The sequence below is a fragment of the Penaeus monodon genome, chromosome 14 (assembly GCF_015228065.2).
Source record: "Penaeus monodon isolate SGIC_2016 chromosome 14, NSTDA_Pmon_1, whole genome shotgun sequence".
Classification (NCBI taxonomy): Eukaryota; Metazoa; Arthropoda; class Malacostraca; order Decapoda; family Penaeidae; genus Penaeus; species Penaeus monodon.
This window is the reverse complement of record NC_051399.1, coordinates 51,180,142-51,196,734: the sequence shown is the minus strand read 5'-3', so window position 1 is coordinate 51,196,734 and position 16,593 is coordinate 51,180,142. Positions and strand designations below refer to the sequence as shown.

The 16,593-nt window shown below is 34.5% G+C and overlaps 4 non-coding genes and 2 pseudogenes across 4 annotated transcripts; 3 read left to right on the top strand and 3 right to left on the bottom strand.

Moving 5' to 3' along the window:
* The first annotated feature begins 649 nt into the window (after positions 1–649).
* Positions 650–812, top strand: LOC119581340. Its single transcript, XR_005229489.1, has one exon. It is a non-coding gene; the product is annotated as a U1 spliceosomal RNA (small nuclear RNA).
* A 1,278-nt stretch (positions 813–2,090) lies between these two features.
* LOC119581409 lies at positions 2,091–2,205 on the bottom strand. Its single transcript, XR_005229545.1, has one exon. It is a non-coding gene; the product is annotated as a U5 spliceosomal RNA (small nuclear RNA).
* Positions 2,206–2,877: 672 nt separating this feature from the next.
* LOC119581384 lies at positions 2,878–3,084 on the top strand. The gene has a single exon (XR_005229526.1). It is a non-coding gene; the product is annotated as a small nucleolar RNA U3 (small nucleolar RNA).
* Positions 3,085–5,360: 2,276 nt separating this feature from the next.
* Positions 5,361–5,522, top strand: LOC119581335. The gene has a single exon (XR_005229485.1). It is a non-coding gene; the product is annotated as a U1 spliceosomal RNA (small nuclear RNA).
* A 3,140-nt stretch (positions 5,523–8,662) lies between these two features.
* Positions 8,663–8,782, bottom strand: LOC119581298 (annotated as a pseudogene).
* A 1,271-nt stretch (positions 8,783–10,053) lies between these two features.
* LOC119581306 lies at positions 10,054–10,171 on the bottom strand (annotated as a pseudogene).
* Positions 10,172–16,593: the final 6,422 nt, after the last annotated feature.

Genomic DNA, 16,593 nt, shown 5'->3' with positions numbered 1-16,593 from the left:
TATTTTTTTTTTTTTTTTTTAAAAAAAAAAAAAATATATATATAGGAAAAAAAAAAATAATATTAAAAAATTTATTTTTATTTTTGATATAATTATAAAAAAAAAAAAAGAGAGAGAGAGAGAAGGAGAGAGGGGAAGAGAGAGAAGTTTTGCGATTTTTGATATTAGTCTAACTAATAACCCAAGATTGAAAAATGCATACCCCTGTTGCATTTTATCATGTTAATATTCATTTCTAAAAATTTTTTCGACTGTGTATCCATCGTTTTATATTTTTACAAAGGGGTTTTGATGATAGGGGGTGTGCATATGGGGTTTATATATATATATTTATTTATATATTTATAAAAATTTTAATATATTATATATATAGAAAACTACGAAAATTGCCATAAAATGTCACGGAGATGATAAAGTAGCATAAGGGAAGTACAGCTGGAAAAAGCTTATTACTAAATTTAGGAAATAATAAGGATTGTTATCTTGACACTTTTTTCCAAATACAGTTTATAAAAAGAACATAAGTGTAGTTCACTATAAAAATTTTTTTTTCGCAAAAAAAAATTTCAATTTGATATTTGTTTGGGTTTTTTTAGACGCGGGGGGTTCTCAAAAGTGTGAGCGTGAGTCGGGGGTGGGTTTTTTTAGCATATTTACCGGGCACGGGAGATACCGGATCTAAAGGGTTTTTTCCCCCAAGGCGGGCTCACCTTGCACCCCGGGTGGCGCTGACCCTTGCGTTTAAAACCAAAATGTGGTTAACTCGAGTGCGCAATTTTTGTTAGTGGGGACTGCTTTCGCGCTACCCCCCCTTTTTACATATCGTATAAAAATTCCGTACCCCCTTTTTCATATCTTAAACAAATACCGCTACCCCCTTTTTACATATCGTTATACAAATTCCGCTATCCCCTTTTTACATATCGTTATACAAAAGTTTTAAATTAGAACAGCTCTTTTAAAGGGTTTTGGCGGAAAAAGATTCTATTGTTTACCCTTTTCCTTTGTTTTTCGAAAATATTTTTTTGGTTCGTACTAAAATCAGTAACATAATAATAATGTCTATCCTAAATAACCCATCATTTTCTACATTGTAAAAAAAACCCTTTCCCGCAAATTCAAACAAAGGTTGAAATCAGGGAAGGCCCCAAGGCTACTTAGACCCCCTTTTTGGGGTAAAAATTACAGAGCATAAAAATAATAATAATAAAATAATAAAAATAATAATATAATAAAAAATAAAAAATGTCCTTTTTCCTGGGGCATTTGGGTTAATGTTGTTTACTTTTATGAGACTAGCTTCAGTAGCAAAATTTTGGCATATTAATCTAATTGTGCAAAGTTTTTTTCACTTAAGGGGTTTATTTCATCAAAAATATTCTGACACAAAAATAACAGTTTTTTTTAAATTTCAAAATTTCGATTTCCCTACGCAGTTCCCCCTATATAATAAATGGACATGGTGTATACACTTTTGGGTTTTCATTCGTTTCCTATGCTTTTAACGTTACGGATGAACGGTTTTCTCGCGGTGGATTATGCTATCATTATCATATATTTGATTAATAAAATGTGTATGTTCACACACACATAATATATGGTGGGAGTTATCTCAGAGTAGATCAGAAATTGTATATATATTAGGTTAGATCACTAACGTGTTATTGTATGTACAACATACACACGCCCCACGCACAGGCACACATACACACGCACGCGCGCCCCTCACATACTCGCACACATAATCAATTTGAAGCCATAGCTAATGTTACACTTTTATTTTATTTCTATATAAAGATAATCCTTTTCACCACCAAGTAAATGAAAATTAGGATGAAGTGTAAGCTTAGATGAGATTGTGTAAAAATATAGTAACGTTAAGTATTTAGCGTCAAACACCAAATTTTGGGCGTTTTTGATGGGAAATGATGTATAACTTATATAAATGGAAAAGCAATTCATGTTTTAGCCGAGGATGGAAGGGTTAAATCCTATTAACCAAAATAATTGAATATATATCAAGACATTCCCCTTACTATAAGAATATTTTTATTTAATCATTATTTTATTTATTTTTAAAGTTGGGGTTGAACCCACCGAAGTGGCTATAGAAAAATTGAGAAAGACTCATTGAGTTGTTCCCCTCCACGGAAATCTTTAGTAAAGGCGAAAGATTTTATGCGTTTTGAAGGGAAACCAGAGTTACAAATAAATGGTAACCGAATTGACCAACAAAGGTAGACTGAGGATTCGTAGAGCGATGTGTATAAGGCAAGAAAGACGTATCTTGAAATAAACGCATTATTTTACTTAATAAGGTTTTAGCACGCATAAAAGTAAATGTGTTATGATATTTACGTTAACCAAATATATAAGCCAGGTATTTTTGAACATAACTGAACTTAACAAAAGAAATTGAAAGATCGCTTATGACGAGGAATTTTTTCCCCCTTTAAAATCATCAATCATCGAAATAAGGGTTTTGAAGATACACGCCCCTTTTTAAAATTCTCGTATTAGTTTATCTTGTAGTCCCTAGAAATGTGCAAATGAATTTCATTGGAGATACAGTGGAATAGACAATATAAATAACGCATTCAGTATTCATATAGTTTATTTAGTCCCCGTGCCACGTTATTTGATATGCATTCTTGTTTTAAACTATGTATAGTGTATGCATTAAGTTTCCCACAATATTTTAAACTGTATACCCATTTGATCAAATAGGTGTAGATTATGTAATTATTTTTAAATGGGCAAACTACGTCCACATATTACATCATATATACATCAACATACGAAACGTAAAGCCCTTTTGTATTAGAACAAAGACCTCAGTAAAATTGTAGTGTGTGAATGAGTGTAAATTATGAAAGTATGATCATACTTTATAGGATCACTTCTATAGTGCGATTCCCGGGGTTTCTCGCCGAGATTCTCGGAATATGTTCAACCACGTTTGAGACTGTTAGTGTAACCCTTTCTGAGCGGAAGCGGCTCTAAAGTGTTTGTCTTGAGAGATTTGATGACCGTTCTGACTGGGTTTTACCGATGTTGAGAGGAGGATCACACAAGCTGAGGGGTTGGAACATCAATCCACAAGAAGTGTTCTTGAACTTTTGACAACTCCTGAAAAGGAGGAAAAAATCTTATTATAAAAAGGTGTAAGCTTTCGGGCATCGTGGATTTCAAAACCCAAGAACTGACTTGAGTGTTTAACCCAAAAATTTCTGTTAAATGTTTTGTCTACTCTTGATGCCATTGTTATCAGAAATTACCATTGTCCACTACCAGTGTTATTGTTGTATTACTATTGCAGTTTTAATTACCTCTTGAGTTCTGTAACCCCTTTTACTTCATGTAATATGTGACTCGGTAGCAGCAATAACGGGAAAGTCTGGATGAGTCGGAAATCGTGCTTAACAAGGGACACGAATATATACCATGCGTCCTGAAGTAGACGATAATAATGTGTAAACAGATTAATAGAACATTACAAAAAAGTATGGAATACTAATAACTGCCAATCCAGGCAAAGTAATATAAAATCGTAAACTTGTCAAATGTTCAATGTTGAACATGATGTGACAATCATAGCATATCAAGCTTGACATTCTGTTTAGGGGATCTTGTGATCTAGTGGTTTGGTTCTCTGAGTAATACGCAGTGTTTGAGTCTTCGTAATGGAGGGTATTTCTATTTCGTTTAAAAAAATCCATTACTACATTACTTCATCTTATGCACTTGAAGGTTTGTGGAGGCTTAGATGTCTCACGGAGTGGGAAGGTCTTCACACACTCCAAATTTCAGGTGATACTAACATTTTTGATTTTACAATATCAACTCTTTCATAAATTTCATGTTAATATGCTCCTAGAGACAGTACTGTAGATCAACCATTGAGGTACTGCAATACCTCCGATCCTGGCGGGGGTTTAAAGGAAGACCCTAGAAAATCTCCAGTTCTCAAAAATCCGTTTAATATCAGTGTTTTAGGGGGGTGGGTTACTCCAAAATATGTTTACTATTGTCTAAATTGAATTGCATTATTTCACCGATCGCAACGAGAAGCAAATCTGGAAAGCGTCACTCTTTTGTGGAAGCCTTTTTGAAAATCAGCTATTTAGAGAGTACTAATGTCAATATTGAGAAGCATTAAATTTTTCAATTAGTTCATATCCTCTTCAAAGGAATGAAAAAATTACCAATGTACATTCTATGAAAGCTATTGTAGATTATGGTTCTGGTGTTCTGTGGACAGAGTGGTTCAAGCCCTTGTATTTGCATTTCTTTATAAAATGTTTAAAATGTGTTTCTATCTTGCACTTGATATGCACTGTAGATGATGAAGTAAAGGGTGGCACAGAGTAGAAAAAATTTTTTTATTTACAGACACATAATTTGTATGATAGTAATATTATAGATAATATACCTGTGGGCACTAAGTTCATATGATGAATTTAGTTTATATTTTGGATTATGAGTAGTTTAAACCCGGATGTAGTAGGGACCCAGTTTGACACTATTCATTTTTGCCAGAAATAACGCAACAGACATAAAGGGAAAACCCAAAGTTTATACAAATCCCCGTTCGAGGGAATGGATCAGTTTTGGAATTACTGTATTACTTTGGGTCGATTTCCGACAACAGTGTGGGGAATGCCGTAAAGGCGTCACTTACTCCTTTTTTACAGAGGGGACGTTGGTATCCTGCAAATGTTAATAATTTGATTTAATAAATTGGAATATTTTCCCTGGGGGGAGTGGCCCAAATCCCGCAGGTACGGGAATCCCGGGGCTGATCCGCGGCTAAGTTAAAGGGCGGGCCCCTAGCACTTGCCCATATTTCAGAAAATTGGTAATATATCTAAAATTAAAGTTATAGTCTAAATTAGACTATACCTTCCAGAGTGATATTAGTGTTACGTATAAATATAATTAAGATCTAAATAGCATATATCCGCGTGTACATTTAAATCGTCTGAATATTACATTATGTGAACATGTATATCCATCGGTATTTATGGATTATGTGTATATGTGTGTGTGTGTACGCACACATCAGTATGCGTACGAACATTGAAAAAAACCGGACTTGGTAAATGTCGTATAGAAGATTTTAATTAATTGCGCGAGGAGCTTCTTTTTCACCTTCCCGATATGTACAGGATAGTTTCACATATAATGCCTTGCATGTGAACGTTTTTGTTTTCTAAACTTAGTTTTGAAATGTAATTGTGTCATTCACTTGAGTTCTTTAGAAAAGCAAAGGAAAATTTGTTATCCTGTAAAAAAATATTGTAGATGGTGTGAGGTTCTGAGTGTGAGCGATGGGGTCGGCGCGGGGGGTATTTTTTAGCATACTTACCTGGCACGGGAGATACCGTGATCACGAAGGCGGTTCTCCTAAGGCGAGGCTTCATTTGCCTGGGGGTGTCGCTGACCCTTGCGATTAACCCAAATGTGGTTAACTCGAGTGCGCAATTTTTGTAAGCGGGGGACTCCGTTCGCGCTATCCCCCTTATAACCTTTAATTTTACCGAAAAGTGTATTAGATCCACTTGCCCACCTAGTCTAGTTAGTAAGAAAGTAAAGTTAAAAGAAAAGACCGTTAAGGGGAGGAAACAAGATGGAGAGGGGAAGGATAAGGTGGATCGAAAAGATGATTAGTAAGAGAAAAGATTGGGGTTAACCTAACATGCGGGTAAAAGTGGGGCATAGCTTACAGGATGGGGGAAAGGAGACAAAGGTCGGTAGGGAGACCCCGCGCCATCGGTGGTTTCGGCGCCCCTGGCAGGGCAGCACTCGTCGCTAGCGAACTCAACGGGGGCGAGGCTAACCTAGCCCACCTCTTTATTTCATATTTGGTTTATTTGTACAACCAGCCCATGGAATTTTACTATACTTGTCGAGGATTATCTAGGTTTTCGGTAACGAGTTAAATATTGAAATACAAAATTTCAGTTCATTATCATGGTAGTTTTTCATACTAGCATTAACAAATTATTTTAGTAATTGTCAGTATATGCAGGTTTTTTGGGGGCAACATTATGGGTTTATTTTGAAGGCAATGCCTTGATTGCCATTTATGACAAATAGATGTGAACAATGCAAGCGTATATGTATTATATATATATACATAATTATATATAACATATATTATTTTATATACATATTAATATATCAAAATAATATATATTACATATATATATATATCATATATTATATATATGTATATATGTATATATATTAATATGTATATATATATAATATATATATATATATATATTATATATATATATATAATAATACAAAGAATCGGTTTTTTAAAAAAATTGCCATGTAAATGTATCGTGTACCATTTTTTCGTTACATTTTGAGAAAAACACCCAAGCGTTTACCGATAAACGATGCAGATTTTGAATCGCTAAAGGGTACAGGTACCAATACAAAAGCATCGATGGGGATATATGTATCACGATACTGCCCATCTCTTTAAATAAAATGATGAATGTAAATTTATAATGATTCGGAGATACTGGGGATAATATTATTGATGATAAGTTATAAAGCAATACTGATAATAATCATAATTTTAATCCTACCATTAGTAATGATAATTAGTAATAAATAAATAGATAAAAATAGTGATAGTGATCATGGGAAGCAAAAGTATATGGTTATCATGGCCTTCTTAATCATATCAGTAATTACGATAACGATGATCTTAAAATAACTATAACAAAACCAATCACGGGTGGGAAGACGTAGATTATTTTGGCCTCAGTGTCGTGGACATGTTTATTAGCTTTTTATCTTCACTTCTCTTTTATTAGTTTCCTATTGTGGAAGTTTTGCATAGAATATTTTTTATTTACAATATCTACATTTGCTTTATCTGTCTGTTGACCATGTCAATGATACTGGTTATATTATGGATGATAATTTCTTTAAGAAAATTAGAAATTGTAATCCTACCAAAATGTCGTTAATCAGTAAATTATTAATTAGATTAAAATTAACATGAAAATACTTAATAATCGTGATAATGGCCAGCTTAATGACATCAGTAATTACGGAAAGATAACCATAATGATAATTATGAGAAAACCAATTAGAAATAGGGAAGATTGTTGTTCCTCCATATAGACATTTTTCGAGCTTTCTATCTGTCACTACCTTACTGTGCAATTTCGTGTTTTGCAATTTTTTTTTGGAATATTTTCAAAATATAATTCTTTATATCTATCTAGCGCGGAGACTGGCCCTAGTGTTGTGTTGTATGCTTGTGTTTGTGCTTGTTAACCTTGAATATAATTTATTGATTTTCTACCGAAAATGAAAGCGTGTGGTATTTCCAACCAAATGCGTATATCGTTGGCGATGAATTAGCAGTTTGTATATTTTGGCAGTGGACATACATTTTTAGTTTTCATTTCATAAGATTATACGCAGACGACTCAGTCATTTTTTAATTTTTTTCGGGCCCCGGAAAACCGAACCAAAGCTCTTTTTTTTAGACTATCTTTTTACGATCATATTCTTATTGTTCTTTTGTATATATCATTACAATATAATTGTTACTAATACACCTAATATACTTGTTACAGCTTCATTTTTTTTTTCTTTCTAAAACAAAATGTCTTTATTATGGAAATTTATTAAAATAGAATTGCATTTACTTTAGTTACCTCTATGATTCATACTATCAATTTTTTGTTTATCCTTCTCCCTCTTTCGATAACTTTCACTATTTGCTATTGACTGAAGTAAAATATCAATTGATTTCTCTATACAAATATAAAAAGAGTTGCTATAAATTGTATTGAAATAAAATACAATAATTGATATACAATAAAATACCAACAGCATTTGGTGTTCCCAGGCGGTCACCCCTCCATGTACTGACCAGATCCAACGTTGCTTAATTTCGCTGAATCGGACGAGAAGCGGGGCTTTCACGTGGTATGATCGATGGCGATTATATATTTAACATTAACCAGTTTTATTTCAGTGTTCATTGACTTTTCATAAAAACAATGCGTCTTTTGTTTTTGCATCAACTTCATTACAATGACGTTCAGGGCCCTCAATGTAACAATCGTCACTGGCGGAGTACAGGCAATTCTAACTAGGTCCCGCTCTTTCTTTGTGCACGCTGGTCCTAAATATGTAGTTTCCTATTGTGTAAGTTTTTGTTTAGAAAATTTTCATATGCAGTTTCTAGATCTGCTTTGTCTGGCGGGAGATACGAGAATGTTTTTGTGTGTGCTTCTCTTTTTTGACTGTTATCCAGTAAAAATAATACATTGATTTCAACATTCTCAACGAAAGTGAAATAAATGTGTTTTCTGAAATCAAACGATCTACAGAACCAAATCTTCAAACCTGATGCCAAATATATTGCTAAAATTTAATTGTGATATTATATTATATATATATATTTGTATCAGAAACTTAATAAAATGTTTAGAATGGAGAATTGCATTTGTTTTGTTACATCTATGAGTTCTATTCGTTTTCTTCGCCCGACGGCGATGATTTTTACTCTAAATTTTCCCTGGACTGAAGTATAATTTCAATTGATTTGTTTTTATAAATGTAAGAAGAGTTTTCTAAAATAGTAATGAAATGCTTAGGGATATTTAGTTTATATAATAAGTGCCAACAGCATCTGGTGTTCCCAGGCGGTCACCCATCAAAGTACTGACCAGAAACCCAAAGTTGCTTAACTTCGCTGATCGGACGAAAGCGGTGCTTTCAACGTGGGATGATCGTTGGCGTGTGGTGTTTTAACATTAACCAGCTTTAATCAATACTCATTTCTAATGAATATTAATATAATGTATCCTTTGTTTTTGCATCAAACATCATTACAATGACATTCTAGTCAAACATGCATTAATCACACTATTGGAGTATAGGCAATTTGAACTCAATTGTCACAAAATTTTAAGCACCTTTAGTAAGCTTCTTTCCTTTTTTTTTGTGCAATTCTGAAAGAATGCCGGGTCACAAGTAATACATAATATATTGAATAAATAATTTGTGTACACACGCATCCCTACTCTCACATCGTTACTGTTAGTAGGAAAAGTTAAATATTATAGAAATAATAAACAGAAATTCAGATTATTATTGAATCTTTGGTGCTTTCATATAACTTCTTTCTATTACTGGGGTCTCTTCTTTTGTTGGTATTATCAATATTTTTAATTGTATTTGTATAATTCTTCTTCTAGTAATTTTGGGCATTATCACTATCAGTAATCCAGTCTTTAAACATGTATAATTTTTGCTTTCAAAAACATTATTGTTATGGTACTGACAATTTAATGATAATTTTTAAAAAGTATAATAAAAAAAGTTGTTGATAATACTGGGTTTTGACTGTAATCCTACTACTAATTTAAATTAGTTAAAACCAAAAATTAGAAAAACAATAGCATTGTACCCAAAAAAATCTTAATGATACAAATAATTAAGATATCTATGATCATGATAATTATAGCTAAAACCCGTTGCCGATAGGGATGAAGAGTAAATTATTTCTTACAAGGGCGTTGACCATGTTTTCGAGCTGTTTCACTTATCTTAATATGTAGTTTCCTGTTGTGCATGTTTTTTTTTTCTTTTCTTTTCTTTTTTTTTCTTTTTGAATATTTTTCATATAGTTTCTAAATCTGTTTTATCTTGCTCGGATATTAGACAGCGTTATACTGTGTGTTTCTCATAGTGATTATCCCGTAAATATGATGTATTGTTTTCTACACCCATCCGAAAAAGAAAAAAATCTATTTTATATAATTCCACCCGTCCTACCCTGATAAAAAAAGAATCTGTTTTCTATAAATACCCGCCCCTACCATGAGTTAATTAATCAGAACTAAGATGGCCTCTGTAACGCCGCTTGGGGTGACATATAACATACTAGTACAAGAAAATGAAGAAGTTAAAGAGCGTTCTTGAAAATAGTAAAATGAAGATAACATTTGTGTTTTCAAGTGGTCACCCATCCGAGTAGTGCCAAACATACTTAACATATGTAATAAAATGCAACAGCATCTGGTGTTCCCAGGCGGTCACCCATCCAAGTACTGACGACCCCAACGTTGCTTAACTTCGCTGATCGACGAGAAGCGGTGCTTTCAACGGGGGTATGATCGTTGGCAAAGTTTGATAAACGTTAGCCACTTTTCTGTCGTGCTCGTCATTTTATACATCCTAATATAAAGTATATTTTAGTTTTGCATCAAACTTCATGACAAAGACATTCCAATCATAACATTGAGATCTTTTCCATAATGTAAACATCAGTCACAAACGACTACTATCGGAGTATTGGCAATTCTAATATTGTCCCCCAGTTTTTTGCACCGCTGTAAGCTTTTACTAATTATTGGGCTGTGCAACTTTGTAAAGAATACAAGATGTAGAAGTAATGATAAGAAATTGAGTAATATGATATTTTATATGATTTTAATGTGTACTCATTCTCTGCATCTCTTGCACAGAGATAACGATATAGCTAACCATAAGCAAAAATACCGATTATTATTGATTCTTAAATTTGAGTGCTTTCATAAAACATTTTTGCGCTATTTTTCGTGTTATTTTTTTTTTTATTTGTTTTGTTATGATTTTTTCTAGCTTTTCAATATATTTTTCTCATCATCGTTATTGTTATTAGATATGATAATACTGTCATTAACATAGTCGTTGTTGTCTATAATGGTAATACGATACTTAAATTAAAATATAATTTATAATTAGCATCATATCAAAGATACTGTAATAATATTATTGTCATAATTCGAACAAAATGTATTCATTGTTGATAATGATTACCCGAGCTAACGATATTTTGATATATTTCGACAAAATGAAAAATAGCAATTATGGTAATATCACTGTCTCTTGGTAAAATGATAATACTAACCGCATAAAGAAGTCATTTAGGCCCTCTTATATGTAGTTAAGATCATACAAATAAGAACATTTGTTTTTACAGTGGTTTAGCCTTTTTTTCGTGGCGGAGTATTCTCGACTCTCCATCCACAATGGGTTCCTTATCCTCAGAAGTTATTTTCCCTCGTGTGTGAGCAAGTTAAGAGTGGCTATGCGAAAGGGCTCTAGTAGAAAAACAGCTAGGATGCGACTGATGCACTGAACGAATGCACCGTGCTAATAGACGTGTCTGTGTTACGAGTTGATGGTCAACATACTTAGTAAAAAAAAATACATACTAGATTAATTGAGGTAAAAAATACTAGATTTATGGATTTCTATTAACAAACACAGAAACTCAGGTCACAGTGAAAATTCTGGACCTACGTTGGCAACACTGATTAGAAATTTGTTTTATATCGCTTATTATGTAGGAATCGGTGATGAAAAGAGAAAAATATGACTAGAGAATTGTTAAAGTTACAATTGCAAACAGGATTTGAATCCCAAATCACCATTCCTGTGATTAGTTGATCTTTATCATATATCTCTAGAAGCATGACTGAGATTTATTTACGGAAAAGAGAATCATCATGAGTAATCATCGCATGTTCCAGTTTGCATAAATGAATAGTGACCCTAAATTAGATTTGCTTACCTTAGTGATCATGTGGTACTGCATGGAGAGTAAAGAAATTTCCAACAAAAGGGAGAAAAAGTCAACAGTGTAGATAGTTATTTTATGTCACCCATACATTCGAATACTTTTGGCATTTTATTATATATGCTATATAAGCCATACATATTTGCCTAAAGAACTCAATGAAAATTATGCTTCAGTCAACAGCAAAACAGTAAAAGCAAATTTACCGTTGCAAAGAGGGAGAAGGATAGAACGAATTTAGTAGTAATCGCATGAATATAATAGTAAAAATACAAGTACTGATATCTGCAAAAGAACAGTGGAAAAAATGATAGAAATAAAGATAATATCATATCCAGGACAGCAAATAAATTTTTAAAAAGTCGCGGCTGTAGTTTCATTAATTGGATGTTATACAAAAGTTATATTTGTTGTTATATATATATAATGTAAAAATGTCTTTTTGCCTTTCCCCAAGTGTTTTGAGTAATAGTTGCAAACCATTAATTCTTTATAGAGTATTATGGCACAAAAGAGTGATAGAAGTCTAGCAGAATTTGGTAAATCATTAACCATTATTGGATTTACTCCCTAAGTGTTGGACTGGTTGATGTTAGTATGAATCTCATTGATGTGACTCTGATGCCATGGCATTGAAATTTGCAAATGGTATGTAAAGAGTAAGCAATGATGATGTTGATATTAGTTATAACATTCTAAAAGGATTGATAAATGATGGTGATAATGATGATAAAATTACTTTAAATATAACCATTTTACGAATACTGATATTTTGAAGACTGATAATACCAACATAAAACAATACGATAACAGCAAGAAGTGCCCGAAATATGATTGCATGTGAACACAGATTTATAACCGTATTCAAGATCATTTTACTCAATATCTAATATATTACTTGTATATCGTGCATTTTCTTTTACATAGTTGCACAGCTCAAAATGAGTAAATGGGCTCACGACAGGTGCTTTAAAGTGGTGACAATTGTCTGTACTCCAACAGGGGATGATTGATGCACTGTGGAGAGATCCGAGTGATTAGACTGGAATGCCATTTTAATGAAGTTTGATGCAACAACAAAAGATAAATTATATTATGTATGAAAAATCTGTGATCACTGACGTAAAGCTGGTTAATGTTTTAAGTTGTACGACAACGATCAAACCACGATGAAAACACGGCTTGTCGGCCGATCAGCGAACTGGGAAACAACGTTGGGTCTGGTGAGTACTTTGATGGGTGACCGCTTGGGAACACCAGATGCTGTTTGGCGTTTTTATATATGCATTTCTCAAGATTTCAAGCAGTTATGATAATTGTGTTTGCATAAAGACTATGTTTTTTCTACAAGCTTCCCTTCCGTGCGCTAGTATAACTTATTAAACCTAAGCGGCAAACAAGCACAAACGCAAGCATTCAGCACAACATTAGGTCCAGTCTAAGTGCCGTAGAAAGATATAGAAAATTTTCCGAACAAAAACTTGCACAATAGGAAAGTGCATCTTTAAAAAGGGACCTCAAGCTCAATAACATGTCCGTGGCTTTTCTTTCTTTCTTTCTTTGTTGGATTTCTTGGCTATCAACCAGCGGCATGTGGCCAAGGTTATTAAGCCAATGGATCCTATTTATTCTATCAATCTATATAAGGTCATAAAGTTTTGTCTCCCTTAAAAAAGTGATTACTTTACTGATGATTTTTTCGTCATCTGATAATATATTTGGTAGTGTAAAATCTTTATTTTTTTGTTGGAAATAATTTTTTAATTTTTGCCTTTGTATTATGTATTTGTTGCAGACTATAAATATGTGGTGAATGATAAGGCTAATGTTCCAGAGGTGACATTGTGGGGGGAATCTTTTTTCAATGTAGGGAGTGAGGTGTGTTATTTTAGTGGCATTCACCCTGAGTCGAGCCAACAGCACCTCCTCCCTTTCTGATTTTCCTGGGGGCTGTATCCCACATTCTATTGGGGTTTTTGATTTTGTTGTGATTGGAGGCTGGTCCACTCACTTTGCTACAGGAGATGTTTTTTATTTTATAAGAGACACAAACACCTGAGAATCTGTACGGACTATGCTAAGGTCAAGATCACCAGTTAAACCCGGGCTAATTTTGTCAGCCTGCTCATTCCCATGGATACCAAAAGGGCCTGGTACCCATATTAGCTTGATTGATTTTTTGGCACCATTTAGCTACAATGATATTACCCAAAAGTTCATTTTTGGTGGTTTCTAATGATTTAGTAGTTTTAAGTGAAGTTAATGAATCAGAAAAAAAATACTTTTATATCGTGGGTCGTCGATAGTGCAAAATCTAAAGAAGTTCAGCAAGAAAGATCGATTTATGATTCGGGAGTCTGAACTTCAGTTCACATTCAGTCGACCATAAAACCGCACCACACACGCTTCTGTCTTGAGAGCCGTTGTATATATATATGAAAAAAGGGAGATGTTTAATAAGGATCTCTCTGAACCTCTGGCATACCTCCACCTCCGGCGCCATGGCTTAGCTGATAAAGCCAAGCTTCCATGATGGAAAAATTGGGATTTCCCATGGCGCTATATTTGACGAACCAGGGTATCGATGGTAGAGAAATCTATACCGATTTTCTCGACGAGGTCGGAGTCTCGTGGCAAAAGGCCTAAGGGCCACTATTGCCATTAGGGTGGCTCGGGTCTCGAGCCACCTTTGCGCATAGTTCAGGGCAAACTGGCTGCGTCTGAGTCGGAGGGGGGGTTTACTCCTGACTCTACCTCAAGACGCTCGATCCGAGTGCACTTCAAGCCTCCAAGACACACACGCAAACAAGCATTCTGCACAGCATCCAAACCTTCAAATTTGTTCTCAAATGCCGAACCATACACGATTGACCCATAATCTACTTTAGACCTAATCAGGGCTTTATATACTTAGCAAAGCTGTCTATGAGCTCCCCATTTATTCCCAGAATATATACTTTAATAAATTTAGTGCTCTTTGACATTTATTTTTTAACTGACCAATGTGGTCTTTTTCCAATTTAGTCTACTATCAAAAAATAGACCTAAAAATGTAAAAGAATTTTGAATAGGTATTGGGTGGTTGTCTAAGGTTAGCCTTATGTTTGGCTTCCTCCTATGTGAAAAAAAAAATATCCAATATTTCTTTCTAGTGGAAAACTTAAAACCCACTGGAGGCCCCAGTTATGAATCATACCCAGTGCCAATTGGATGCGTTTTGCTGAGAATTCTGCATTATTGCGGGAATGCCATAATGCACATCATCAGGCGTACAGTGAGTATTTAAGATTCCGAGGAGGATTGGTAAAGATGTCATTAATCATACATAGAATAATGTTGGTGACAAGACACTTCCTTCCTTGCCTGGACAAAATTGTCCAAAAAGGACATTGTCGGAAATAATTTGACAGCAAAAGTTCTGTCAGAAATGAAATCTGAATAAAACAAGGCAAGTTCCACGTAATCCAAAAGCATAAAGTTTTCTAAGTAGGCCATATCGCCATGTCATGCGTAGGCTTTTTCTATTCTAAAAATACTGAATCAAAAAATCTTTTTTTGGCAATGGCCTCTTAAATATGACTGTCCAGCTTTACCTGATCGAGAGTTTGGCGTCCCTTGCGGAAGCCGCACTGCCTTCGTCAACTAGTAAATTATGGAATTTAAAAATGCAATAGCCTACTGTTAACAATTCGTTCCATGACCTTGGGCAATTGGGCGGTAGGAGATGGAAAGTCTGGGATTAACCCCTCCTTTAAATATGGGAAGGATTGGGGAAGTGCCATGATTTTGGGAAAAGTGTGGCTTTTCCAAATTTCATTGTACACTTCTAGCAATTTAATCATGTCATCATGATTAAGATGCTTCATCATCTCATATCGAATCTCATCGGGGCCTGGGATGTTCCTCTACAGGCTTCTAGGGCTGGGACAAGCTCATCCATTGTAAGATCTTTATTGTAATCAAAGTCATCTCCTGTGGCAAAGTGAATTGGTTGCAGCTCAGCCTCTTCTTTGATGGTCGGGAAAGGGGGTAGGATGGTAATTAGCTGAGCTGCTTGTATGAGATAACTGCCTGGGAGTGCATTGGGCAATGTCTCAAGGTAAATCGAAATTAGTGCCCTCTTCAGTGATGATGTTAATTTTTAAAGATTTTTTTTTTATTAATAGTGGACCAAACCTCTGATGTTTTGTTTTTGCTTTTATTTTAGAGCAAAGCTCCGGCAGGAGTCTCTTTTTTTTGTCTTTTATTCTACGAGCCCTAGCTCTTGCTAGTTTGTAATTGCAAAAAGTTCCATTAGTGATGTTATTTTTGAAAACGTTGAATTGCGTGGGCACAGTGCCCTGCGGCAATTTGGTGTCCACCATGGAACTCTATGCTTAACGCTATCTGTCGAAGTTTTAGGAATGGATGGCAATGCTGCTTCTATAATCGAATTTGAATATTGTTTACTTTATCATCAATGGTTTCTCCAACAAGTTCGAGCTTGACGCTCCTGTGAGGCGACCCAGTCTGCTCTTTTTATTTAAATTTAGGCCCCTGAATTCGTTCTCACTGTGTCGCATGAATATTTAATCAAAATGGGAGATGATCGCTTCCCAACGAGTCGTCAATGGTGTGCCACAGGCATTTGGCTGCTATTGATGAAAAGCCCGTGATAAGTCAATAAAGCTCAAAAATTACCGGTATTATCGTCCACCCGCGTCGGATTACCATCATTAGGATTAAATCTGACTCATTAATCAACTTAATTTCTTGCCCCACCTTACCATCCACCTACAGGAACCCCTAACATATGATGAGCATTAAAATCAGCTAAAATTACTTTATTTTGTGGCAGACGTTCCTGAAGAGCAAAGAGCTCATCATAGGCTTTTCACTGCATCAGGTGGCAATAAAGTGAACATATAGCCAGATACGTGCCATTAATTTTTACTTTGCATGCGACAAATTCCAAAGTAGAATCAATAGTCACTTCTGTAAAA